Source organism: Ptiloglossa arizonensis, chromosome 9 (genome assembly GCF_051014685.1).
Source record: "Ptiloglossa arizonensis isolate GNS036 chromosome 9, iyPtiAriz1_principal, whole genome shotgun sequence".
In the NCBI taxonomy this organism is placed as follows: Eukaryota; Metazoa; Arthropoda; class Insecta; order Hymenoptera; family Colletidae; genus Ptiloglossa; species Ptiloglossa arizonensis.
The window spans coordinates 11,314,483-11,341,517 of record NC_135056.1 but is presented as its reverse complement, the minus strand read 5'-3'; the positions used below and the strand labels follow the sequence as shown (position 1 = coordinate 11,341,517).

The 27,035-nt window shown below is 45.7% G+C and overlaps 1 protein-coding gene and 1 long non-coding RNA gene across 7 annotated transcripts in view; both read right to left on the bottom strand.

Moving 5' to 3' along the window:
- Rbp6 (RNA-binding protein 6) overlaps positions 1-27,035 on the bottom strand; it is a 1,213,208-nt gene that overhangs the window by 593,223 nt on the left and 592,950 nt on the right. The window lies entirely within an intron of this gene.
- LOC143151096 (uncharacterized) lies at positions 13,673-14,087 on the bottom strand. The gene is made up of 2 exons (XR_012993233.1): positions 13,886-14,087; positions 13,673-13,812 (listed from the first exon to the last, which is right to left on the bottom strand). It is a non-coding gene; the product is annotated as an uncharacterized LOC143151096 (long non-coding RNA).

Sequence of the window (27,035 nt, the reverse complement as noted above, 5' to 3'; positions counted from 1 at the left end):
CCCGATTACCCTGCATCGAGACAATCCTTGAACGCTACGTAGAGGGGGATCGTTGCACCGACCGATGCAACGATCGTTGCATACCAGGACCGAGAAGAGTTGTCGGCTCGCAATCTCCGACCGGTGATTTTAATGAAATTCCCGGTAACGTGGACACGTCGATAAATGATCGTGAAACGGGGTCCAAATGGTCTAATAAGGGTTATTCGTGACAAATTAACGGGCCGTGATACGTCGGTATGCCGAGATCGTCTCTGAGAGAGGCACGAGCGAAGAGGTCGGTGCCGAGGTTGCCTTCGGTAACGGATTGTCGTGTTACCGGTGCGGAGTAACACACAACACGAAACCAGCCATCAGGATCCAGCGACTACAGCCTGGAATGACAATAATTGATCCCCCCACCCCACCCTACTTCCTTCCTGCTTCCTCCTTCTACAGCCTCGTCGCTTTCAGTCGCCGTTGTCACCGTTCTTCGCGTTCTCGCCGCCTCGTCGTCTTTCCATCTTCGTCTACTCGCTGCTGCAACGATCACGTCTCGCTCTATCTTCGCACCTCGTACCATCGGAGCTCTTGTACCCGTCGCGTTGGTAATTTCATGCTCGAACTGACAGGGTCGATGGAAACCACCAGTCAGAAGGATCCTCAGCCAAGGTGACGGCGCGTCATCTTTCATCATCTTGGCCGGCGAGCAACACCTGCCGCCACCACTTCCGAGGTACTGATTTAGGAAACGTTTCGTCGGGCACCGAGAGTTCACCACTGTTCACGAAGATACAGTTTCGCGAACGGGGAACAACGCTGGACCGATTTCGAAGACGTGTGGGTTAGCAGTGCAGGGCGAAAAATGGGTAGGTATAGTTTGTGAAAGTTTTCCAGGGGAGATTACGATGGATGAGAAAAGCCTTTTGTTATGATCTTTCGGAGCACACTCGCACCGCGTAGAAGTGCTGTGGTGTGAAATAGGGTTTTAAATTAAGAGAAATCAAGAATTATTTCCAGAAATTATACATCTCTCGTTAAACTACATTATTCGAGGTATATGTTTATGAATTTTCAATTCGATCTGACAATTCTTTCAGAGAAAACAAATAATACTAGAGTTTCTGCCCCAGGATGTCTACCAATGTTCGTTCTAATAGATTCTTCGGTGATCCGAGTGAGAGTCGGTGGAATTAGACACTGGTTTAATTTGTAACGACTGTGACGGATGTGAAGAATTTGTTTGTCGAGTTTTGTAGGACGTAATGGTTCTTGCATCGCGCAGGAGGTAGACATTGTGGTCGCGAGAAAGGGAGGAGAGTTCGTTGGTAATCCGAGTGACAGGTAGAATTAGAAAGATTCATTTGTCAAATTTCGTTTCATAATCATAAGGCTATTTGCGTTGCGTAGAAGCCAGACATCATGGTTATGAAACGTAGAGAAGAGTTCATTGGTGGTCTAGGTGAGGGTTGGTAGAATTAAACGAGTGACGATTGTGGTAGATACCAATCACCTTTTTGTCAATTTTTGTGAGGCATAATTGTGCTCGCATTACGTACAAGGTATCGTGGTTACGAGAAGTAGAGAAGACTTCGTTGGTGGTCTGCACGAGAGTTAGTAAAATTATTTATCTATTTTTGTAAGGCGTAATTGTACTTGTATTGCGTAGAAGGTAGACATTGCGGTTACGAGAATTAGGGAAGAGTTCGTTTGTGGTCTGAGCAAGAGTTAAGTTTTGTCACAATGTGCATTGCATGTGCAAGGTGCATCTGCATTGCACAGAAGATAGACATCGTGGGTTACGAGACTCGGGGAAGATTTCGTTGATGGTTCGAGCGACGGTAGAATTAAACGAGTGACGATTCTGATGGACGATAAAAAGTTGTACAAACTTTGTTACAATATTATTTGCATCGCGTGGAAGGTAGAGATCGTGGTTACGAAACTCTGGGAAAAGTGTTCCTCGATGGTCGGGTAGCCAGTTGGTTAGCTACGTCGCTGTGAAATTAAATGGAGCGAATTGCTCGGACCGACAGTTTAAATAAAATCAGTTTCAACAGAGAAAAGTTTCTACGGAATTATACGCAGTAATTGAACGCAGCGAGTCGACGGGCATGGACCGCCGTAGCGAAAGAGTTGCGGCAATTACTCGACAAGTGAGAGATCGAGGTTCTAACCCCAATTCTGTTTCTCCTACGTTTGGACGAAGGATATTGAAGTACCTGTAATGAATAACAGTGACCGTTAACCTTGGCCTTCGCTTTAAAATATTTCAAGATAGCTACTCGCAGTGGGGAGTCATCTAACGATGCTCGGCCAGACACTTCTAATCTGAAAAGATTTCCTCAGAATGATCGTCAATTTGCTCAGAGTTCACGGATCCTGCTCCGTGGTAAATGAGAAATATTATTCCTTCGAGCAAAATAGCGTCGATTAATTACGCGAACAATGGTTTCATTAAACGGGTAACATCGAAAATGATTAACAATTGCAGCAGAAGCGTTGTACTTTTAACGAACCATTGTCGTTACGATCGATCGATCGATGTTATTCGTTACTCGAGAAAATTTCTCTCAGGTACGAAAAATACAAATAATATTAAACCACGCTCATCGAAACATATTATTCGCGCGAACACAGCTGTATCTTTCGCCGTGACAAAGGTTCCGCGACAACTCGAACGTCTACTCGCATAAATCCACCAACACGATCTCCAGATATCGAAGTTCGAAAAGATCGTGGTACGGTTTTCAGCGAGGAAAGTTCAAGATGGAAATACGAGAGAACGTCCAAGAGCGTGACCGGTTCAACAGTTCCGAGAATTCTGAATTTCTGAAGATTAATCTACTACTGCGCGATGATTCTGATTACTTCTTCCAAGGCGTACTCCAGAGATTTCGGCTCGAAGTTGGATTGCACGAATACTAACGAAGAATTTTTCGACGGTTCCTTAAATTTTGCATCGCTTCGCGCAAACTCGGTATAATCCCCCCGGTCAGTCGGAAATTTGAATAAACTTTACGGGAAGCAAGAAGAAACTCCGAGATCCGATCGGAAATTCGAAGTTCTTCATAAACTTCCAGACTGAAACGACCACCGAGCAAACATGCAAAAATAATGGAACACGCAGACAGCGAACGATGTATCCACGTAGTCTCGATATCCTAGTCTCGATTTTTATCCGTCAAGTTTCAAATTGAATACTTTAATTCTTAACCCGACTTAAAAATAAGAAAAAGAGTAGAAAAATTAAATACATCCAATGAAAGCGGTGCAAAACAAATTACTTTTTCTCGTTACGTTTTAAATTAAGGAAAATCAAAACTTATTTCGAGAAATGACACATCTCTCGTTGAACTACATTATTCGAGGTATATATTTATGAATTTTCAATTCGATCTGACAATTCTTTCAGAGAAAAAAAATAACACTAAAGTTTCTGCCCTAGGATGCCTACCAATGTTCATTCTGATACATTTTTTCGTAGAAAAAGAAATGATAAAGTACTCTAGTCTCGGAATACTGACTAATTTTCATTCTAAACCAATTCTTCATGATTCCATTCTATCGTGATGAAGAAACATTGATGACGGACCCTCAATTTTCGATTTAAAATACCAAACTAACCCGAAACGATAGCGACGTAAAATCTTTGACAATGCACGGTGGACGCGGACGAATCTAACGAAATTCCGGAACTTCACCGCGATAATTACACGGATAATGTCGTTAACAAGAAATCGTCGACCGTGTATATTTCCCAATCGACCGCGTTGTCGTGTAATCCCGAAGATTCGATAACGATTGAAGGGCCCGTGACTTAGGGACGAGACCCAGGGGAAATGCCGTAGTTTCCGAAGCATCGACTTCGCTCTGTCTGTCGACGATACACCTCGTTACACGGATAATCGTATTGTCAATTTTTTTGTCGGCAACAATCTGCTGGGACGTAGTCACGTGGCCGAGTCCAACGGGACGCTCCGTAGATCAAAGATCAAGGAACCGGGAAAACGCGTTCGAATTTCAATTTTAAGTAAAAATCCTCCACCTTGATGAACCATTCCGTTGGATTATCTTTCTTGAGATACAGTAAAAAATATCTCGAGTGTACAGAACGTACGTCTCTGAACGAAGGTCATTGAAGTGCATTAACCTAGACAATAAATCAAATCTATTCTAATAGGTTTTATTAAAGAAATATGTTTCGATAGTATGAGTCGAAAAAGACCCGAAGAACGCACCACGATTGAATATAAATGATGGATTGATAGAAGTCTGTAAAAAATGCATCTTACCGAAGATGCAACCGAAGCAGTGCACTCAGTTTCTGGATACGTAAGTTCGATCGGTATTCGTTTCGATAAAGATTAGATCGCAGCGAGAGTAAACCGATTAAAAACTACCATGTATCGAAGCCGTTATTTTTTATACAAAAAATACCGAGTCGTGGTCGGATTTTAAAATTCGCCGTAGATCGATTGATTTTTCAAGCGAGAGAAATGTACGCGCGGGTCGTCGAAACGACTGGGTCCTGGAAATATTGTAAATACGTTGCGAGAAAATGTCAATAAATACGGGACACATAAGCAGGAAAGCGGACAGCAATCAGTCAGTCGTTAATTATCATTCGGCCGATAAACGTCAATTCGTACCGCGCGAGTCTCTCGTTTCCGGCTGATTCGTTTATTCTAACTAACTCCCGGTTACTGTTTACCGCGATCCTCGTATTTCGAGCAACGGAGACGAGAATCAAAATTTCACTGTCACGTGTCTATCCATGAATAATATTTCGTCGATCGGGGTAATAAACTTCGCGATAATTCCAATTACACGGTTCATTAAAATGAACGCGCACGATCCCCGTCCAACCCCCTCCGCTACCGATCTCTTCTCGGTTAAACCACGCGTTCGTTAATATTCACGAGTATCTTAAAATGCATAATCCGCTCCCTTAACCGCACTTGCAGCCTTAGTTGTAACTACAACAGTATTTCTGATTAAATTTCAGCTCTCTTCGTTCGATATCGTGTATTTTTATCGTTACCATCCACAGCAATGTGTATTTTGCTAATAATTCTATTTAAGGTTCGTAGTGTAAATTAAGTAAAAAAATCACCCTGTGCTAGGTTTGACCGAGGTTCTAAAGGTATCCGCGACTTCGCAGCTACTAATACCTGAAGATTTAGAGACTCCACGAGGAATCAGTCGCCTCGTATGGACGAATCCTGAAGACACAAGGATAATAATACGGACACATGGACATAAGACGAATCCTTATTCTTTTATCGAAAAGTTTGCCACTGGACGCGTCGACGTACAATTAAATCCAAGGAAAACATCGTCACCGTCGCACGGTAAAAGGGAAGACAGTAATTTATCGTATCGGGCCGATGATAAGTTTACGCGTCAAACTCAGTTAATGCCCGGGTCCGGGAAACTACACCGGACGGCAAATAAATCAACTGCAAGCCGAGAGTTCGCTAAAAGGCCGAAACACCGAGACCTATTAAGACCCGCCTCCGGCCAGCGTTACGGGGCGACGAAAGAAACAATCCCTTCCATCGAAGGGCCAGCCCGGTGATTTCGAATCGAGACGTCGATTTTCTTCCCGTTCGCTCGTGGTATCGAGAAATTCCCGACGAGGGTCCACCTCGAAATTTGATCGTTAAATTCGAAAAAAAAAAGAACAAGACTATTACCTTGAAATGTGTAAAATATAACTCGAGTGTGTAAATACAACTCGAAGAGGAACGAAACGTTCTCGAGGGAATAAAATTTGATCGGAAGGGAGGAATCGGGATTTAGTATTCGAAAATTTGCAAACGATTCTGTTCCAATTTTGTAAATACGTGTCGAGAAGTTGTTCCTCGTTCGATTACAACGTCGTTATACTTGTACGGTACAGTCGAATGCTTCGAAATCGATGACTCGTTCTTTGCGAATTTATATACAAAACGAACTGCTATTTTTATCGAAGAAGTGAACTACGGTTGAAATATTTTACCCTGTGACTTTAAAGTAACATTTGGAACGACCGTGAAGAATCACAGTCAACTCCCTCTAAAAATCGGGCCTTCTCCGAGTAAAAAAAACACCGATCGAGACTGGAAACAAAGTGCACGTAAAGATTGCAAGCTACGTATACCCAACAGTTGAGGAATTGCATCTAAGAAACGTACACAGTGCACGAGGATAAAGTGTACCACGAGCCTCGAGGAACCACAGCTTGGTATACGATAAAGTTTCAACTCGTTCGTATCTGTTTCGTTATCGTCGAACAGATACCGTTCGCGAATAAACTTCCTTATTTTCCGTAGGATCGGTGAGTAGAACCGATCGGGAATAACGAGGCGTGTCGTAGGGATTCGATCGTGTCCCGAAACCGCGAGCGAACGAAAGCTTCGATCGGTGGACGATTTATACCGACGCGGTCGATAAGGTCAGGAACGTTTCACGAGGTAAGTAGCGTCACAGATTTGCCACGGAACTTCCATTTTACGCGTATAATACGTCAGGGTGTTCGTAAACGCGGTTGCCGCGTCGCGGTGGTCTTCTCTCCGCTCGGCTCGCTTCTCACTCGTCGGGGGCCAATACCTTAAAAGCATACCACTCCGACCCCGCTTAACCCCGTACCAACCTTTGAAAACACCCTCCGGAACAGTCACTATCAGATTCGAAGCCCCGACGCAAGATAATCCTTCTCTTACATCTGGCTCGAACCTCTCCCTCCTTCGTTCACCCTTCTTCGTTCTACCCCGTTCTTCCCCCCACCCTGTTCGTTGGTTGGTTCGTTCGGTCTCCTCTCTTCTATTTCCTCGTCGTCCCTTCTGGTCTCAACGCTGAGTGTGAATCGACGGTTTTCGCTATCAACCCCGGCTTATTCGCTCCGAGGTGGATCCCGACCCTCCGCAGACGTGTATCGCACAATTTTTCTACTCGCCGAGCCAGCTTCACGGGCGATCGGTTCGCGACGTCTACTCCACGCTCGTTTTCCCTGTCCATCTGATCGTTTCGTTTCTACACGGCCGCGCCTCTTCCACCAGAACCACCGTCGTTTCCTTTTCCTTCTTATTTCATCTTACCGTCTCGAATTCCGACCCTCGTGAGACGTCCGCCGCATGACCGACCGGCTTCTATCGAGCAACGATACGAGCATTTTTTATTTCACTCGACACGACGAAACTTTACGCTTCTTTTTCTCCCGTTGCCCGCACACCGCCGGGTTCCGTTCGGTTTAACCGGATTTAAGGGAAGAAGATTCGTTTTGTTCCTCCTCCACGCGAAACGATTTGTTTAAATACCCATCGGTGTTTCGCCAGCGGCGTGTTTCGAGCGATCGCGTTGCAAGTAGATTCTACGTGTACGGAATTTCGTACAGGGCGGTTCTCGTCGCGAGATTCTCGTTGTTTCGAGCATATTTTATCGTTCTCTCGCAACCAAGGACACGGAACGTACTCGTACCGGGGTAGAATTAATAACAAGTGGACACGGACGTCCGATCTGCCCGAATTAAGTAGTATCGTTCCCTGACTGGCCGGACGGACGAGTGTGATTTCTTTCGCATCGATGCGGTTGAAATTTGTGCTCCTTGAACGACCGAATGGAGCTCACGATAATCGGCGAGTAATTTAAATATTTTTCAAAACTCGATACTTGTAAAATAACTGCAATTATGCGCTGGTGCGTTCTTCGTTGTAATTTATGTTCCCCATTGTTAACGTTCGGACGCGATCGAAGTTCACGAACGAACCCGCTCGTCCGGATTATGCGTACACAAATGTATCTCCTCGTATCGAAATCGGAAAGCCTCGAACAACGGTCGGTTAAAAGGGAAGATAAATGTGTGAGTAACCCCGCGTCTCGTATCCTCCTCCGTTCGATTGCTATTCGATTTCATTGATCGGAAACCCTCTCGATTGTACACCGACACGGAACGTGTTAATTAAATTACTTGTCGCTATTAAATGGTAACTCCGAGTGGCCGACGACTAGCGTTAAATTTCCAGCGAGCCCGAATGAAAGTGCTAAGGCACGGGCACCGATCGAGCGCTGGGAAATTTCCATTAATTGTAACCAATTTGTTCACAGTCGAGCGACTTACCGCATGAAAGCGATTTCCAACGGAACGAGGTAACCGGTAAATTGCTCACCTGAAACAAAGGAAACAGAAGGATAATGATGAGTGATCGAATTACAGGAATCGGATAAAATAAAATACTCCGTCCCGACTCGCCAACCTTCGCCACTCCACGCGGCGCCGCGACGGTGGGCGTGACGCGTATTAGCCGTTTCCGCGCCAGAAACGATCTTAGGAAATTAATGTACCCGGAATTACCCGCGCGGTCGCTACGGGGACATTATTAAAATATCACGAGCGAAGAAACTCTCCGATAACGTATTTCCAGTCGATATTGTAATTAATTGCGCACCGTGCGATCTTGATATACGTACGCGCCTCGTCGTACGAAGACGATGGACGAATCTACCGAAAAACCGTAAAATCGACTCTTTGAATTTTAAACAGTATTTCGAAACACCCCGGATCCACGCTCGATCCACACGGTCTGGTTTATTCACGGTATCGGAACGAAAGCTGACCCGATGTGTCGAGCACCCAGCTCTCTCGCCATCGTCCCCCTCGTAAGAATAAAATTAGCCGGAGAACGGTTCGAAACGGTGATCGTCGGCGGCATTAAAACGCGGCTTCCAAAAAACGGCGGTAGGCGGTTCCCTAAGCGGGGTTTAATGACAGGGCATATTTCGTCGGCTGCAAATTCAACTTTTCCTCCCTCTGGACGGTGGAGACGTTTACTTCGTGCTCCACCCATCCGTGCCCACCCCGGCCAACCCCCTCGAGCCACCTAGAGCCCGGTTTCGCGAGCACCGGCGAGAAACTCGAAGCTATTTTTATCAAAGGAACGAGGCGAATGTCGTGGACGATAAATCATTCGAAGGTTCCACCTACTGTATCCACCCTTCTGAAGCAGCATCGTTTCGCGGCGTTGGGTAACGAGTACCTTTCATTGCCCGTGCAGGACGCCGCGAGGATGGAGAAGAAAAAAAAGAGAAAAGGAAGAAGAAGAGAAGAAAAAAAATAAAGAGAGACAGAGAGAGAAAGAGAGAGTGAGAGAGAGAGAAAACGAGAAACGTAAGAACGATTTTTCACCGTTAGCAACACCTGCGCTAAATGAATACGAATTGATTCAATGCCACGTCCCGAATCGGTCTGTTTTATTCTCAACGGTGCCGCGCGAACGTTTCCGTCTCCCCCTACCCACCTACACCTCCCCCTCTCCGCCATCAACCTCTTTATGCCCGCCCTGGAGATATATCCCGGCCAGACCTACATTTTCCCCGCGTTTCAGCGAACGCTGAATGAACTCGGAAATGTGGAACGCGATCCGCAATCTCGGTATATTAAAATTTCATACCGGATGTGTGAAAGTCCGGGAATTAGAGAAAAGCCAACGCCACGGACCATTGAGGGCGTTGCGCGTGTCGGGGAATCAAAGGGCGCGAAGTCGAGAGCCGCGGAGGCATCTTCGGCCGCACGGAGAACACGAGAGGGTGAAATAATGGCGCGGTGCTGCCAGCCGGTGTCTCTGCGTTTCGATGGCGTACAGGTCGGTGTAAAAATAACGAGACGAAAGTGCAGCGAAGCGAGAATTCTGGAAGTGTTTTTGGAACGTGCGATAGGCGCGAGCACAGAACGAAATAGGTACGAAGTTGGTGAAATTTGAAATTTTGCGTTACGCTCGGGGACCATTTTTACCTATTATCTTGAACGTTTTAACTCATCGTTTCTATCGGTGAACGGGAATCGTAGACAATGTTTACGCGAGTGTCATAGAACGAGATATCGCGCGAGAAGAATTGAAAGGATTGAAGATCGATGAGAATCGAGCGAGCAAGAACGAGAGGGTGAAGCGTTTAAATTATTTCCACAACGTTTGCGTCGAAATTGTGGCATTATTGGACGAAATAACCCGATCCGTGAATTTAACATTTTGAGGTACCAGACTTTTTCACAGCGCGGGTACACGATGTTACATAGCCGAAAAGACCTTCCCGCGAAGAAAGAGCATTCTCAAATAGGAGAAACATTTTTTTCGCGCCAAGTGTCTACAGACACGAACTCACGGCTACCGGTAGTAGTTTTACCGTGCATTTTCAGCTTCAAAGTACGTCGTTGTACGTACATACTGCGAGCGCGCACGTATAAGGAATAATAAATTTCCGCTTCCACGGTCCCAGTTTCATAAAATTTGAAGAACACCTTTTTGCGCGCTGGCTTAGCGGACTAGGTACGCTCATCGAACAATTTTTTTTTTTTTATCGGGAGTACCCAACGTTGGAAAATCTTCGGTCAGAGCTTCTCGTCGTCGACGTACCCGTTCCCATCGCGACAGGAAATCAGAATGGGGGTTTTCGATTAGCACAAGATGGTAAATCGCGTAATGTAAACGAGCTCGTGGCGGTCTATCAAACTCCAGATATTTTATTTTATTTTTTTATTGGAACAAGTATAATTTCTTTAATTTTAGTCGTCCAAATAGAGCATATCGAATGTTTCTTACTTCAATCGAGAAATAGCTAATCGATACGAAACAGTATCGCGTAATATTCAGTGGAGATATATATCGTCATGGTGAAAAGAAGGATTTTCTTCGAGAATTTATTCAAGAAGAACCACTTACTAATTTGATTCGATTCTTTCTTCGTTAGAGAGATTAGAAGTGCGTTGTAGTCTGGCCAACAAAATTTTCAAATTTATCGATAAATTAAATTTCATGGATGCGGTGCAAATATAACTGCACCGCCTGCACGATTCGGGTTCCCAGAATGGCTCGATGTGAAAATGTGTGGAATTTTGTGAAATTTCATTTTATCGATTATGACCTGTCAGGGCCGCTTTTTAAATTGTTTAAAATTCGCGAAATTACGCCCCTTTAAAGGAAATAATGAAATTTCGCGCAAAAATTTGCTTCTTTATTAGCGAACGAAAAGCCGAAAAATTAAAAAATCAAAAAGAAAAAAGAACAAAAAAATGGCACGGTACGTTAAAGATAATCAGAAAATATACAGAGTCGACCTGCAGACAGTCCGGTGCACCATCTGCGTGCAGACTATCACCGTACGCGTCGTATTGTTCTCGTTAATAGAATTTTTTAACGAGACCTTTATTACACTATTTTCAAGAGTCTGCTGAAAAAAAAATTAATTCCATTACTCGTAAACGTAGATAACCAAATTACTGCCAAATTAATTAACGAGTACCATTAATTGTCTATTTCGATAATTGTCCACGAATATCGTGCGCAAAGATATAGATAATTCAATAATCTTAAAAAGAAGTTCGAAACGAGTCGAATTTACTCTTTTGATAGTTCCAGCGTCGATAAACTTCTGTATTTCCACGATTATTTATCAGCGTACCCACTCGTGTCCCTGTGACCAACGAAAGGGTTGAAAAAAACATAGTCCAGGCGACAGCGAAAAACGCGATCCGCGACGCGAGTGAAACGCGAACGCGTTAGGGATTAACGATCGGGGCGAATTCGCGGCGAGAGATTCATGGTACGGCAGAAGTTTCGTACGCGAAACGATCGTCGTTATTCACCCCTCGCGGAGGGGTTAGAAATTTTTTTCTTTTTTTTTTTTTTTAATGCGAGCCCCTCTACCGGGGAATAATTAAAATGCAACTGGTATTGCGCGTGACGGTCGAGGCCCGATAAATCAGCGGCACGTTGCGAGCCGCCGTAAAATCCGACACGGGCGCGTTGTTGCGCGCATCGTCCCGTGCACGCGCTGTGCCGCGCACTGTCGCTCTAATGAAATTGTTTTCATTTGATCTTGCGGTTTGGCCGACGCACCGGCCTTCGCTGTGTCGGCCGTACACGCCACTTCTCCGTGAAACCCGATACGCGCAAGACCCGGTTAAAAATACATCGTAATCTGTTTCCGCGTTAGTTACGCGCGCTCGCTACGACCGCGTTAATTGTCAGCCCGGACGACCGAGTATCATAGCTTGCACTGTCCGCCGTGGAAACGATCCTCTCGGTTAGTTTGACGTTAAATAAACTGCCGCCCTTTGACGTCCAAAGTTACGTTGATCCGTCGAGTAACAAGGATGGGGAACGTTGACTGGTGTACGGGACCGAGCGCGCGGCCTGTTCCGCTAACGAGGCGTTTCTTATTTTTTTTTTCAACCCCCACCCTTGTCACTCCGGTTTACCTCGTCCCTTTGACGAGCAGTTCGATGAGCCACGGGGAAACCTACGACGGATATGACGATTGTCCTCGTGGTCGGGATCGGTATCGGTTGTGGAGTCTTCTTCCGGTTGGTAGAAGTTTCGTACTTAAGACGCTGAGAATTTTGTTCGGTAATTATTCAGAAAAGTGGAGCGTATTTCGACGATTTTTGAGTATGTTTTAGAAATCGACATCTCGAGCAACTTTTTCTCTGAGATTTTTTCAATCAATTTCTGAGATTTTTGCTGAAAAAGAGATTTAGCAGCATGGGTGTTTAGGAATATTCCTCGGTTTGTTATAAACTTGGGCTTACACGTTTGTTGAAAATTTGTAACGAACTTACCACACATGGAGTAGAAAGGTACAACCTTTATATATTTATTTTACTCGGTCGTTTTAAGACTGGTTCGATGGGATTCAAAATTTATCATTACGATGAAAACGATACCGAACGTAAAAATATTTGAACGATTCGACGATAAATGCTCGTAGAATAATTTCAGGAACGGTACAGTCCGATATACGTTTGAAATATATATATATATACATACGTACGAGAGGTGGTTCTCCATCGAGTAACTACTCGAAAGATTTTACTGTAATAAATCGACGTAAAGTGACGTCAAATCGAACGATTCGTGCGCAGCGACCGGTAATTTATTAGGAAGTTCGAGACCATATCGGGGAAGAATTTTTTTTTTCTTTTTTTTTCTTTTCCTGTTCTCAAAGTACTTGAGATATTGAATTCGTTTTATTTCGTAGAAAACACTGTAAACGTTATTTCCTCTTTGTGCGCCTCGCAAGATTGAAGCTTTATCTATCGTACACTTAAGCTTCTTTTTACCGTCGAAACGGTTCTCCGCGCTGGTACTCGGGAATATTCATACGCCTGTGGAAAAATAACAGATTGGCGAGGCGTACACGAGCCAGCATCGGAAAATCTCAGCGCGCGTTCCACCTTTATCGTGAAAAATTTGAAAAGACCCGCGACAGAGAGATTTACCCAGGGAAATCACTTTATTTCTAATATTGGGAATCTATCTATGGAAAACCGTAAATATCAAAATTGAAAACCGGTATTACCCAGCGAAAGACTTCCTTTTTATCTTGGCCACGAATCTTTGACCGTAACCGATCGACGAAATAAACGTCGTCGTCGTAAGAAAAATTACACGAGCTCTCTTCCACGTTTACCGAGAAACGTCTAGATATTAAATAAACGGAATCACAATCGCGAACGCTCCACGATGCAGCGCGTATTCCTCTTCGTGAACGCAGACATTGAAAAGCAAAGTTTCTTCAAAAGGAGAGTAGTGTCGCCCCTTTTTCCATTTTCTTGCATCTTACAGTCTCAAGAACGTCCCGATAAAATTTCATGCCGAAATTCGAAGAATTGATGGAGTTGTGAGAGTTCGAAGAAGATGGTCTGTTACCGCAAAGAGTGACGATCTGGAACTTTAAAGCTGTTTTGCCCCGAAATCACACTTTCCAAGCTCACGGAAGCGATATCACGGAAACGAATGAAGCTTCCCGCTTGAATCTTTAACAACCGGTAGAGAACACACCCGACAATCCTTCGCGCTGGAAACAGAACCATATCCTTCATTGAATTTCCGTTATTCATGAAACAAGAGGAAATATTTACAATACCAACCATTTCCGCATTTTCAACTTCTCATTTAACTCCAACACCAGAGATACCGAAACTCGTGCTCGCAACATTTTATTTACACCTTTTCTGGGATACAGTTTCCTGACAGTAACGTCCACGAGGAATTTTCCTTTACCCATCCGCGTAACGAATATTCTCTAAAAACAAACGAACCGTTAATTCTATCAACCGGTTAAAATTCCTGGACATTCTCCAACAGTTGATAAACACGTGCAACGAATTTCGAACGATTCGGTTCCATAATTCGCTCGCAGTGAATTGCCGAAGATTGCGCGTTCGAAAACCCTCCTCGAAGAAAGACGTCTCTTCTCTCGTCTCTGGAGGGCCCCACCGTGAAACTTCGATCGCGGTCGTTTCACGAAACGAACACCGACGAAGCGCAAAATCATCGGGCTACCTGGTCGATGAGTCACGACCCACATAATTCCTCTGTCATCGATTATTTCCGAGCGACGCTCGGGATGTGCCTAAGGCGCGCTACCATGCAGAACCTTGCGGTATCCCATAAATCATCGTGACACGTGCATAAACGTTTCCTAACGTCCGACCGTGGCAAACGAAATAATTTGATAACTAATGGCCGTTGGATTGCCGGCCCGGGCGCGATCCGCTCGCGCTACCAAGAGTACGGAGAATTTTCGCCCCGGAACTGGCGAATGATGTACCGAGAAACGGATAGATCCATCAATCTGAAATGGCGCATTGCGAATTCAGTTTGCCATCCAGGGGTAAGGATGACTGATGGAGATCGGTCAGAGACGCTAATGACGCGGATTCGCCGCTCGATGACCGACAAAACATCCCTCGTTAATGGATAACGCGTTACCCGGTACCGGACGTTCGTCTACCTACCAGAAGAAACCGTTTCTCGCTGTTACGGACAGATAGGCAGAGCTCCGGGGGAATAACCGATACGGGTGATGTTGCGGAATGCCCTCGAGAGCGTGCCTTGATACGTGGATGTATTTTTAGAAACGAATTCGGCGCGTTGTAGCTCGATACCATCGTCTTCAAATGAATTTGTAGGGTTGTAGATTGTAGGTAGGTAGATGTGAATATCAGAAACAAGTAGAGTGTAACTGTGTCTTTCGAACGTTCTTGAGAAGAAGTCGTAACGTACGGTTGTGTTTTTAGAGGATTCGGGAGAGTGTGACTTAACAAAATTGTTGTAAGATGAATTTGTAAAATTGTAATGGAGGTATGTCAATCGACCGGTTCTTCCATCTCTCCGGATCGTCGAGAAGGCTACGCTTTGGACTTCAGTTTACAGCAGTCGCAAGAATTACTCTTGGATCAGTTTTGCTACCGGAATGTAACTCTGTCGAATATGACTTTTGTTACCTTCTCGACGGTACCTCGAGTACTACAATGCTAGAAAGTTGACACGAACGACCGATCAAATGGTAGAACCGAAACGCAGCCTCATCATTATCAACGTTCGATAAAGTATTCAACCAGAAACATTCCCAATCCATTTCGCTTTCCAAAATGGAGGATGTATAATTTAACAAAATGTTTATACGCTCTAAAAGAAATCGTGTTTCGTTTTCACCAGAAAAAAAAGAAAAAACGAAACGACTTTCCGAACAAGCCAATAATTTACCCTTGAGAAGCTCACCCGAAACGGCGCGAACTGACGAGCCGAGAATTTCGAATCTTCGACCGTGTAATTACAATTACCACGATTACAAAGTGCATTACGGATGGTCGGAACGGATGCAGGTACGTGGTCCCGCATTGCAGCAGTTTTTCCTTCGAAAAGTAAAGAAGTCGTTAAAGTCTCCATAGTTTCTCGTCCACTCGTCGCGCGAGTTGTCCCGTACCCGGAATGAAAAACGGAGATAATGGCGGTGGGACAATACTCGTTGGATAATTACGGGGCGGTGCATGTACGTAGTAGGAAACTTTGAAGCCTCGCGTCGCGAAACTTCGGACGCTCGAGATCGTGGTACCGCGATAATAAGAGTCTGATAATACCGTGGCCCGACGGGGAACTAACCGAAATACTCCATTAGGAGAGAATTTCGATGGAGGGTGATCGTTCAAAGGAATCTACCCAGGTAAGGCAAACTTGGCCCGACAGCGGCCGATCAAAGTCGAGCGGAGCCAAGCAAAACAGCCATTGTTTCCTGATAACGGGCCTGGCTAAGACCGAACCACCGCGAGTTATTCCTGCCAACGGAGATAACCGTCGGTTGCCCCCGTAGTTTCCTACGCGTCTCGGGGCGAGCCGGGAATCCGGAGAAACCTGGGACCTACCTACTTTACACATTCATGAAGCGGTATCAAAGGCCGTCAAGATCACTGCCTCCGCGGAGAACCCGCCGGGAATCGAAGCGGAGCGTGTCCCGTGTGTTTGCGGTAACCCTAAAACGATCGATCACCGCCAACCTCACGAGGTGGCGACCCAAGAATCGATGTCGTTCGCGACGATACCGCCGCACCGACCTACGTACCCCGGTACACGTGTATCGCTACCGGCACTCGTATCCAAGTCGAGAGAACCGCTCCTGCCTTTTGATTAATTGCCCTTCCATCCCTTCCATCCCTTCCATCGGCGTGACCGGCATCCACGAATCGGTGAACCGATATTTCGCTAACAGTCGCCCCACGACCGTTGGAATCTTGCTCCGTTCGACTTGTCCGGTTGCTTGGAAGTATCGCGGGGACTCCGTTGGGGATCACTTCCGACACCCGCAGGATTTTCTTAACCCTCGCGGACGATCAGCGAGATTTCTTTCGCACGGATCGAAAGTGTCGCGAACACACCTCGAGAGATCGGGGTAGGAAGGGAGAATTTTTAAATTTGCATTTCAGCGATGCGTCTTGCGACACGTACTTTCGACGGAGGGTGATCGTTCAGAGGAGTCTACGGCTCGAGTCTACGATTCGAGGGAATCTAGACGGGAATGTTGGGATTGTTTCGTTGTGGTTTTCGTTAATCGGTACAGCGATGTTTCGGTAACGTAGCTGGTATCGTGGGGTCATCCGCGACCAACTCTTTCGCGTGGATAGCGGGGAGTATCGCTTGTTTCGTGAGAGGTTCTTTAATCGTGAAGAATGATAAATATTGTGAAATGGGTTGAAAAAGACCCGAGGAACCTACGAAGATTGAATTGTACTTCTTTGATAATATATTGCGAATATACGATATAATCGTCTACGAAGATTAAATTGAACTTCTTTGATAATATATTGCGAATATACGATATAATCGTCAACGAAGATTAAATTGAACTTCTTGTTTCATATTTTTCTTAGGATTCGAATTTTCGAGTTACCGTTACGAGTAATGTTACGAGTCTAAGCAATCGTCAGTCACAGAACGTGGAATCGAACCCGTGCTCCTCTTTCGTTAAAAATCGTAAACTCGCGATACCGCGTAACAAACGATCGACCAACGACCACAAATCCTGTTCGTCATCGGGGTCAGGAAACACCTAACGGCGGTTGCATCGAGTCCTTTATTACGACTAATCACGGATCTTTCGGGAGCCACGCCTCGATCGACCACTCCTACCTTTTACTTGTCATCTAGGCGTCACACGCTCACGCGAGTACCGCTCGAACGTGGAAAATCGTCGTTCGAACCGACCGATCGATCCCCGCGATAAACAATTGTGTATCGGATTTTCTGTGTCCGCTCGGGCCTGCTTCGAACGCAGACTTAGAAGAGATAACGCGTGCGAACAGAGCTGAGTTAAGGTAAACACTTGGCGTCCGATTTGTTCCCTAGGTTTCTTGGAAGACACGAGTGTCCCTTTACAGGGGTCTTGCGAGACGACCGAGCGTGAGAATGCACGAGGACGAAAGGAAATACATGTGATTTGGAGAAGATGAAGAGTGTTTGGAAAAGTGGAAGTAAGAGTGCGAGAGGAGTATTTTGGGGACAGTATGAGTGTGAGTATACTCACATAAATGAATGTGGTTTGAAGAAGATGAAGTGTGTTTGGAAAAGACGAAGAGTGCGAGAGGAGCATTTTGGAGACAGTATGAGTATGAGTATACTCACATAAATGAATATGGTTTGAAGAAGATGAAGAGTGTTTGGAAAAGACGAAGTAAGAGTGCAAGAGGAGCGTTTTGGAAACAGTATGAGTATACTCACATAAATGAGTGTGTTTCGGAGAAAGTGAAGAGTGTTTGGAAAAGACGAACGATTAGGATGGCCGAACGTGACCGAAAGTCTGAAGTGAGAGGGACTGAGGATTAGAACGAAAGAGAATGAATGCGCGTGGCTGTATAGGGTGCGAGGGAAGCGTTTTGGAGACAGTATGTCACAGTATGTACGAGTATGAGTACGAATGAAGACGTGGTAAGAGAGGAGAGTCGAAAAGACGCGTTAAGACGACTTGTAAAAGACGTAAGCGACACGAAAACGATAAAGACGCGTGCCGGGGGCATCGAAACGATTAGCTTAGTTTCGTACATGGTCGTTCCATCTTCAGTGAAAAGAGAAACCTATTACCAATACCGTGTCTAAAACTAATAACACTGTAACGTATAATATCCATAAATATACACCAACACACCGCACGGGTACAAATTCTTGGGGGCTCGTACGAGGATCGACGGAAGTGAGAGTTTCCAACGTGAAAATCGAAATCACCCCTCGATTATTCGATCCGCGAGTGGATTCTCCCGCGTCGAAAAAATCCCGCGGAGAAATTAAAGGGCGAGTATTCGATATCGTAGGAATTTTTTGCAATCAGCGTTAATCGTCGAGCGGTATCGCGTCGCCGAGAAGTGGGGGGTAGAAAAAGGTAGTCCTTCAGAGGGGGACGGGTTGTTCGTCGACGGAAATCGCAACTAGCGTTCGCAATCACATTTTTCCCCCTTTCGTCCCTCGACCGCGTCAGGAATTTCTCATCGAAAATTCCGCGCGGGGGACGTCACCGCTAAAAGTAAGGGGGAAGGGAGGGGGCAGGGAGCAGAGTTACAAAGGACAGAGGACGACAGGTCGATCCGTACTTTCTTTCGAAAGCGTTAACGCAACAAATTCATCCCCTCCCCGTCGAACGGCGCCCGGATATTCGACGGTACGTTGTCGCGAGGGTTGCGAACCCCCCGAAAGTCCCTCGTCCAACCCCCGAAACCTCCACCTTTCCACGGTGGAAATTGCAATCGCGCTCGGGACGCTATCGCGAGGTAGTCAGCAAAAACAAAGGCATTTCGGGACTTGTGAGACTTGGGGGTGTGGGTGGTCGTGCGGGTGGATGGGACGAGGCTCGTCAGACGCGTGCTGGCTTTAGAAATGAAAGGCGTTGACGAGGGACGGCGGTGTCGACCGTGGCCCATACCACCCCCGTGTCCCTCCCGTGCGACATCGGAGAACGGATGTGTAGATAAATGGTCGCAAAAATTTGGACAAAGCGCAAACCGGGCTACCGCATACCGCGAATACTGCGAGGGGCTACCATCGTTCTTCTTCGGCCGCCCCAACGTGTCCCCACATCGGCCCCCGACCTCGAACTCGTAGACAAAGAGACACGAACGGAGACGAGAGACGTTTTAGAACGTAAGAAACCGAGCGAGGACTCGTCCCTCGCGGAAATAAACGTTCTCCACTTTAGTCGTCGTCGTCGTCCTCGTCCTCGTCCTCGTCTACCGGCCCGCGAAACAAACGACGAACGCGAAAACACGCCCGGTGAAAAATATTGGTAATAAGTCGTCTCATCGCGACGTTACGGCGAAACGCGTTCAAGGGACACCGCGGACATTTTTACGTCTTCTCTCGAAACTAATCGCCCGGCGCGCATTTCTCTTCCGCGCGGACGATCGACGAGTAGGAGATTACCAGCCGCTTTTGTAGGGTAGGGAATTACGAAATTCCTGCGCGACGAGTTAACGGGTCAGCGTTGAATTTTTGACAGTTTCGCGATCACGGTCCCTCGGAGCGATCTTTCCAGCGTTTCAATTTCCCGAGTTGCGTTTCATTCGTTACGACGATGAACGTATGGTATTGTGTTGCAAAGTTCAGATTATAGTATCTAGTTTATTGGAGTACGCAGGGATCTCGCGTATATAGTAGTATAGTTTTTGTACATATGAGAATACAAAGTCCGAAGAAACGAGTATACAGTGATGTGTTTTGATGTGAACGACGATAGTGTCGTGTGGTCTTCGTGACTCTCGACTTGGACACGAAGTAGAAAATAAAACCAAAAGGAAAACGGCCAAACTGTAACCGTGTACATCTGGCACTCTTAAGATAGTTGTTGCATTCATTCCAACGTATTGTACAATAAATGGGGGGGGGGGGGGACAATTGATTTTAAAGAGAGTCTTGTAGTTTAGAATGGTGTAGTTTCAATTTTTTTTTTCATAGCTTTCTCGAACTTTGTATGCGGGGTGTTCGAGGTAATTGAAGGTATCGACAAAATATTGTCGTTTATATTATTATCGTTTAGTATGAAAGGAAGGTGAAAAATTATTTATACCGTGTAACGCCACCCTTCGTACCGAACAACTTTCTAAGAATATATTTCTACCTCGAGTGCATCCAGAGAAGAATATTTTCGTATAAGTGTTCAACCAACCCTGTACATTTGTACACATTTCGTGGAAACACACGTAGGTGTATTTACGTGTTAAAAGTTATTAATCCATCGAGAAAACACGCGAAGTTGAGATCTTTGCTGGCAAGAAACTAGCGCTCCTAACGGAGTTCTAAGCTACGGTATCACTGTAGTAATATCCGCTAATGAGTTTCAAGCGCAGCTTCGATTTGAACAGCTCACCCGCAAGGACGCAACTCCTCTGCACCATTCGCATCGTATTATCCATCGATCGAATAAATACTTGCCGTTTCAGTCCTAAAACAACAAAGTACCGTAACTTCGAGATCGATTAGGTACCGTTAACACCGTATTCTCGTCGTAAGCTGTCCAATTACGATTACAAGATCGTATGGTGTTACGCGGTAAACTCGTTCGAGATGACAGAAATATGTATATTTTTATATCGCAAAGATATACATTTTCACGTCGCGGAAATATACATTTTCGTTTCGAACGCGCGGGAAATTTCACATACGTTTCCTATGTATTCTACAATTATCCCAATGAACAAACGAATATCGTCGCAAACAAGATACCGGCACGTTGGTATTTCAAAATTCGAATCCGCTCTTCCAAACGCGCGCAATGTTTTCGCGCGAAATCGAATTAACAATTCCCCGGCGAGGAACGGTGTCCCGCCGCAACTTTATTCAAATCGAGCCGAACGAGCAGCTAACAATGTATGGAAATTTCGGCGTACGTCTCGTCTGAGATTTCCATGCGGACAATGACTGCGTAACGGTGAGGAACGTGTGGAACGCGTCGGAGGATCGATTCGCGCGCGAAACGAACACCGTAGACATCGTCGACGAACGCGAGGAGGACCGGTGGTAGAAAAATTCGCACTAACGTGAATCACGTATCTTCCCTCTTTCGTTAGTCTTAACTCGGCTGGAAACGGTGGCACGTGACTCGCATATTCACGGGAATAAAGGTTACGGGACGGTACCGTAATCGATGGCGAGAAGGTGCACACGCGTACCTATTTCGACTCGACGAGAGAAGTATCGGCGGGAGAAGCGCATAAAACAATTTCTCGGGAACGGATCGCGTAAAGTCTCAGCCAACTGCCATAAATTTCTTTCCAACAACGCCGCGGCCCGCGATGCTTTTCCAACTTTCAACCGTTTCCACTAAAACCTTCGAGCACCCTCGAGTACAGTGAGCTCCTCCTACGCGGTGTTCCCCTACAGGATCGATCCTGGTAAGCATTCGAACGAAAATTATTTTCCCCGGAACTCTTGTAATCGCCGACGAGACGAGCGATTCCGGTGATATTTCCGACGCTTGATTCCCCGGCAGATCGAATCTTCGCTCGGTTTCACCGCTACCAACGAAAACTACCAAGTTCCTCGTCTCGTACCGATGACGACGACCACGACCACGACCACGGAACGAGTCCTCGTTCTCGATGAAAATAATCCCGGGGAATAATTAAAGCGGGCTACTCGAATCGTCGCCGGGTACCTCGCGCCGCTCGTAATTATCGCCCCATCGTCGCGAAATTAATCCCGAGGAACGATGTCGGCATCTGGACGAACGGGGAATTTTTTAAATTTACTTTGTCCGCTGTTTTTCGGGGAAATTCATACACCTGGAGGAATAATCGTCTCATCGATGCCGGCGAGTTTTATATTCGAGTCGATCGATTTCTGATCGAAGATTTCTGGTTGCTTCGATTTAGAAAGTAACAATACGATGTATTCCATATTTTTCTTTTTTTTTTTGAAGGGTTCTTTTTTGAACGTATTTGTAAAATATCCACAATTATGACCAATTGTAACGTGTTTATTCATATAGTATATTCGAATAGTTTATTAGAAACTGTTCGAGAATTTTGTAAAAGATTTTAAGTTTTATTCATTGAAGTTTCGAATTGATACTATTCGAACGTAGATTGACTGCTGCTTGTATGAAAGCTGATTAACACTGATGAGAGAATTTGATCGAAGGACAGGTATATATCCATTACCTGAGGGTTGGAGTTTCATTGATTGGAATTTCGCACATTGTATTGTAGCTACGGATGTAGTCACGATTTATAAACAGGAAGTATCCACCATGCTCGTTCAGGAATTATTAGGTCTGACTAATCGGGTGATTGGAAATGCCTCGAACTGTCCTATACACGCATACAGTACACTATTCTCGCATACATTGCGAGGAGAATCACAGTATCTATCCAAAGAAGAAAATAATTCTGTCACATATATCCAAAGTTTCATCATGGACACCAAATACCTTTGTCACCTCCACCAACCTAAATTATTTCTACAGAGGACCACGAAGTTTGGTCGAATTGTTAAATAAACATACGAAGCAATAATGTCACCGCTACAAATTCCATTATTTACCATCTGTCTAATTCCTTCACACACTACGATGACTGTAATGCATTCTTATATACATCGTAGAACAACAGTGTTTCGCAACACCTAAAATCTTCATCATAAATATCCTAAAATCATCGAGAACCAAAAATCAAATGGAAGTCTCTCGAAAACGAAGATCATAGAAGAAAAACGGAAAAATTAATTCCTGGTAAACTCGAACGTGGAACAATTCACAAGGTTAATGGAGAACGAGTCTCTTCGGCGAGTGTTCCGTTAAAGTGTGCTCCGAAAAAGAGAAAACCGATGGAAAAATTGCGAGAAAATTAGAACGTGGAAATCGAATATTCGCGAGGAGAATCGAAGGAAATATCCGAGATGTGAAACGAGACAAACATCGAATCGAATGTATGGTTAATGGGACCGCATTATACTCGGTGAGAGAAAGAGAGGCGCGGCGTTTTCGTGGATCCTTTGTTCCCCGGACTTTCGAAGACGGTCGTCGAATGTAAATTGGGTTTTCACGCGGAAGTTTCACGGTAAACACATTCGTATGGGATCGTTTAGTAGTCGCGTTATCGTTTCTAAGCCAAACAACTGCGATTAAAGCGCAGCCAATTCTTTCACGGTTCAACGATAACGATGAGAGATCGTCCGACGAGTTCGGGGAAACTTGAAAATCGCGTTTCTTCGGTGAACGAACAATATAGAAACGTTTTAAGCGCGTTAACACAATGCACGGGAACTTTTCCGATAAACCATTACCGACGATCGGCGGTATCTCTCAAAACCTCTATGTGTCTGCTAATAGCCGAAGTTTCCCGCCGACATATTACCGTTTGACGTCAAATACGGGGATTGCCGCTATAAGGAGCTTTACCGAACGCGTTAGACGTTCGACGAATCGAGAAGTAAGTTGAAAATCAATAGAGAACGTACCGCGGAAAATTCATCCGGGCCGTAAGCGCCGACTTATTAAAATACTCGGTTGCTTTTGGCTCTTATCGTAACGTACACTAAACCGTGTACGTTACACTATGGTATGTAATTAAGAATCACGGTACGAGTGGCGATTCTATCGCGACGCGTAGACGTTTACAAAGATTTTCAAGTGGATAGCGACAAGTGTCGAATTTAAAAATTATTGGATCAACTTTCTGCTTCTTTCGTAGATTTTCCCAGAAATTTAAGATTCGAGATTTCATTGCGAATAAACGGTGCAATGTCTCGATTTCGATAGTCTTCTCTTCAAAGTTTCGGGAACCTCCATACACGAAAGTAACTGCGATAATTACGAACAAACGTTCGCAATATCGTCGAGAGATCGATAAATGTCACCAGTCGATATTCGGATCGAAATTTCGTTTCTTTGCAAACGAAACGCATCGTTTCTGACGAGATCCTGTGACTTTCTTCGCCAAGTGTACGCGGATCGATTTCACTAGTCTTCTCTTCAAGTTCTCGGGAACCTCCATACACGAAAGTAACCGCGATAATTACAAACAAACGTTCGCAATATCGTCGAGAGATCGATAAATGTTACGGATCGAAGTTTCGTTTCCTTGCAAACGAAACGCTTCGTTTCTGACGAGATCCTGTGGCTTTCTTCGCCAAGTGTACCCGGATCGAGGTTTCTACATTTTTTATTTATTACTTTGGAATTATTCCTCGGTCTAAGCTCCCAGTACGCGGGAAGTTTATCCACCTACTTTTCCCGTTCGCAGTTCCGACAAGTTCGCCGATACGGAAGCAACAAAAGCCGTCACGGAGCATTAAGAAACATCAGCGAGAAGCCGAATGATAAATCTCGGACGGAAGAGCGCGAAGCGTTTGTTCATCTTCGGCTCTCCGTATTCTCCTTGACATTGTTAGAGCGGCAAGCCGAAACCACTATCTCTCGCGGAACGTCCTGGAGGAAATCTCCGTATCCCAGGCAAAGAAATATTTACATAGCTGAAAGCATAGAAGAAAACTCTTACGAGCCCACTCGCGTTCGCGACGAATTGCAAACCAATGCAAATTCCGGCGCGGTGGCGTTCGTGAGAGCACACTCTCGAACGCGGCTTACGTAAAGCCCGAGGGTTTGCGACGTTTCGTTAAGAAGAAAGAAACTAAGAGAAAAGAAATCGATTAAAACGCGTCTTCGTAACCCTAACGTAACTATCCATACACCTTCTACGATTCTCCCGATACCACCGATAAAGCCACCCACGCGGAATGATTAATTTCCCAAAATAATCTCGCGGTTTCATCGTCACAGTATGGGATCGTTCGAAAAGTAACTTTTTTAAGTGAAAATGAAACATGAGTTTTTTAAAGTGTACAAATATTTCATTAAATTATACATTCTCCATTTTGGAGAACGAAATCATTTTCCTAACAAGCCGATGTGTCAAATCTAAACGCTCAGTTACGCTTTCGTAAGCTTCTATCCACACGCGACCGCGATTACGTCTCTTTTTCGTTCTTTCATCTCGTCTCTCTTCGGTCCTTCCTTCGATCGCTAACTTCTTCGGTTTCACCCTTTCGTTTCCACTGTTTTGTCTCTCCCTTCTCTCCCTTCTCTCCCTTCTCTCTCTCCCTTCCTCTCCCGGTGTTATCTCTCTATTATCCGCTCCTTTTATCGCCCCTTTTAACTCTCGCTATCAGCGTCTCGCCGTTCCCATTTATCCCCCGAGTCGCAGGTACGCGCTGGCTGGATAAAGAGACAACGAGAACCCACGGAGAAAGAGCGGCTCCCGACGACACGCCGCGACGCTGGAAGACGCGTCGCTCGGCCAGATAGCGCGTCGTTCGCGCTATCGGTGCACTTAAGATCTTGCGGCTGCCGAGACGAGGACCGAACGGAGACACGGGGGTGGGACTCTCGGTGAGGGACCGTGGAACGGTGGTACAAGAACGGCTCGAGGTCGCCGGCTGAGCGTGGAAACGAGGAGAACCAGGACTACACGGGGCTCGGAGTTGCGCGACGCCGGGCGTCGTTGAGGACGATGGTGCGGCGATAGGAAACGACGGAGATGGCGGTGGGTGCCGATGGCGGTGCAGACTCGTAGCTGGGTTGAATATTCATTCGCGTTACATATGGATCAGCCCCCGAGCGGCGCGGAACGAGCCGCGAGAGGAAACGAGAGAGAGAGAGAAAGAGAGAGAGAGTACGCGTCGGAGAGGGTCGCTCGCGCCCGCCCACGGATTCGAGTTAAGGGCTTGAATATTGCGCCCTCCGTCGTCGTCGCGCACCCTCCGTTCCTTCTCGAGGTCCGGGCAGGTGCCGCGCCGCGCTACGAAAAAGAGAATGATGCCGGCGCGGAGCGAAGTATGCAAAGGTGTCCTCCGATAAGAACGCCACTTTTCGCGCGCGCTTCGTTGCACCGAGGGCGTCGCGGCGACATCTGCGCGGGGATTCTCGCCCGACCCGTTTCCCTTACTTCCGAGAGGGTTTCGTGGTCGATTAACATATTCCGCTGGAATTAGTTAATGTTTCGTCGTTTTTCGCTAGCTCGACGCCCAAACGGAGTCGTTAAGCTACTCGGCGGGTGAACAACGCCTGGGAGAAATTCTAGCGAACGATGGAGGAGACGGTTTGAATGGAACTCGGTTCACTAATACGGAGTATCTCCACGGAAATGGTGTTCGGACGTTGTTCACGGGTGTGGGTTCAAGAACGAGGAGAAACGATGGGAGAATGGGCGTGGTTGGGTTCTATACACTTTTTGGTTCTTGATTCTTTGTTGATCGGTGTTATTGGGTATTTCAAATTCTCGCGTTATAAATTATTTTAATGTGCGTGGGTTGCTCGAGTGCAACGAAATATTACCAATACGAAGTTTACGAAACATCGACGGAAAAGTTTCACTCTTACGACGTATATTTCCACACGGGAGGAAAGATTACAAAGTTTTCTTTCTCTTCAACCTCCCTACCCGGATACGTGAGTAATCTCGAGATATTAAAGACGATATGAAAAAAAGAAAAAGACAGAAAAGAATCGCGCATGGTCGCACGGATATCAACTCCTCGGTCTTCGATTACCACGCCATCCAACCGGTGAAAATTGCGAGACCTCGGAGGGTTCGAATACATTTTTGAAGACTCTCCACAATCTCGCGATAAAAAGCTCCGCTAGCAGATATCCGGAGTATTCTCGGGTGTAAACAGCCTGTAAACCTCGGCTACTAAATTCTTGCTCTCGCGTCCCGGGGTGGCGCGTCGGTTCGACGAAAACGCGAACGCAACAAGTAAACG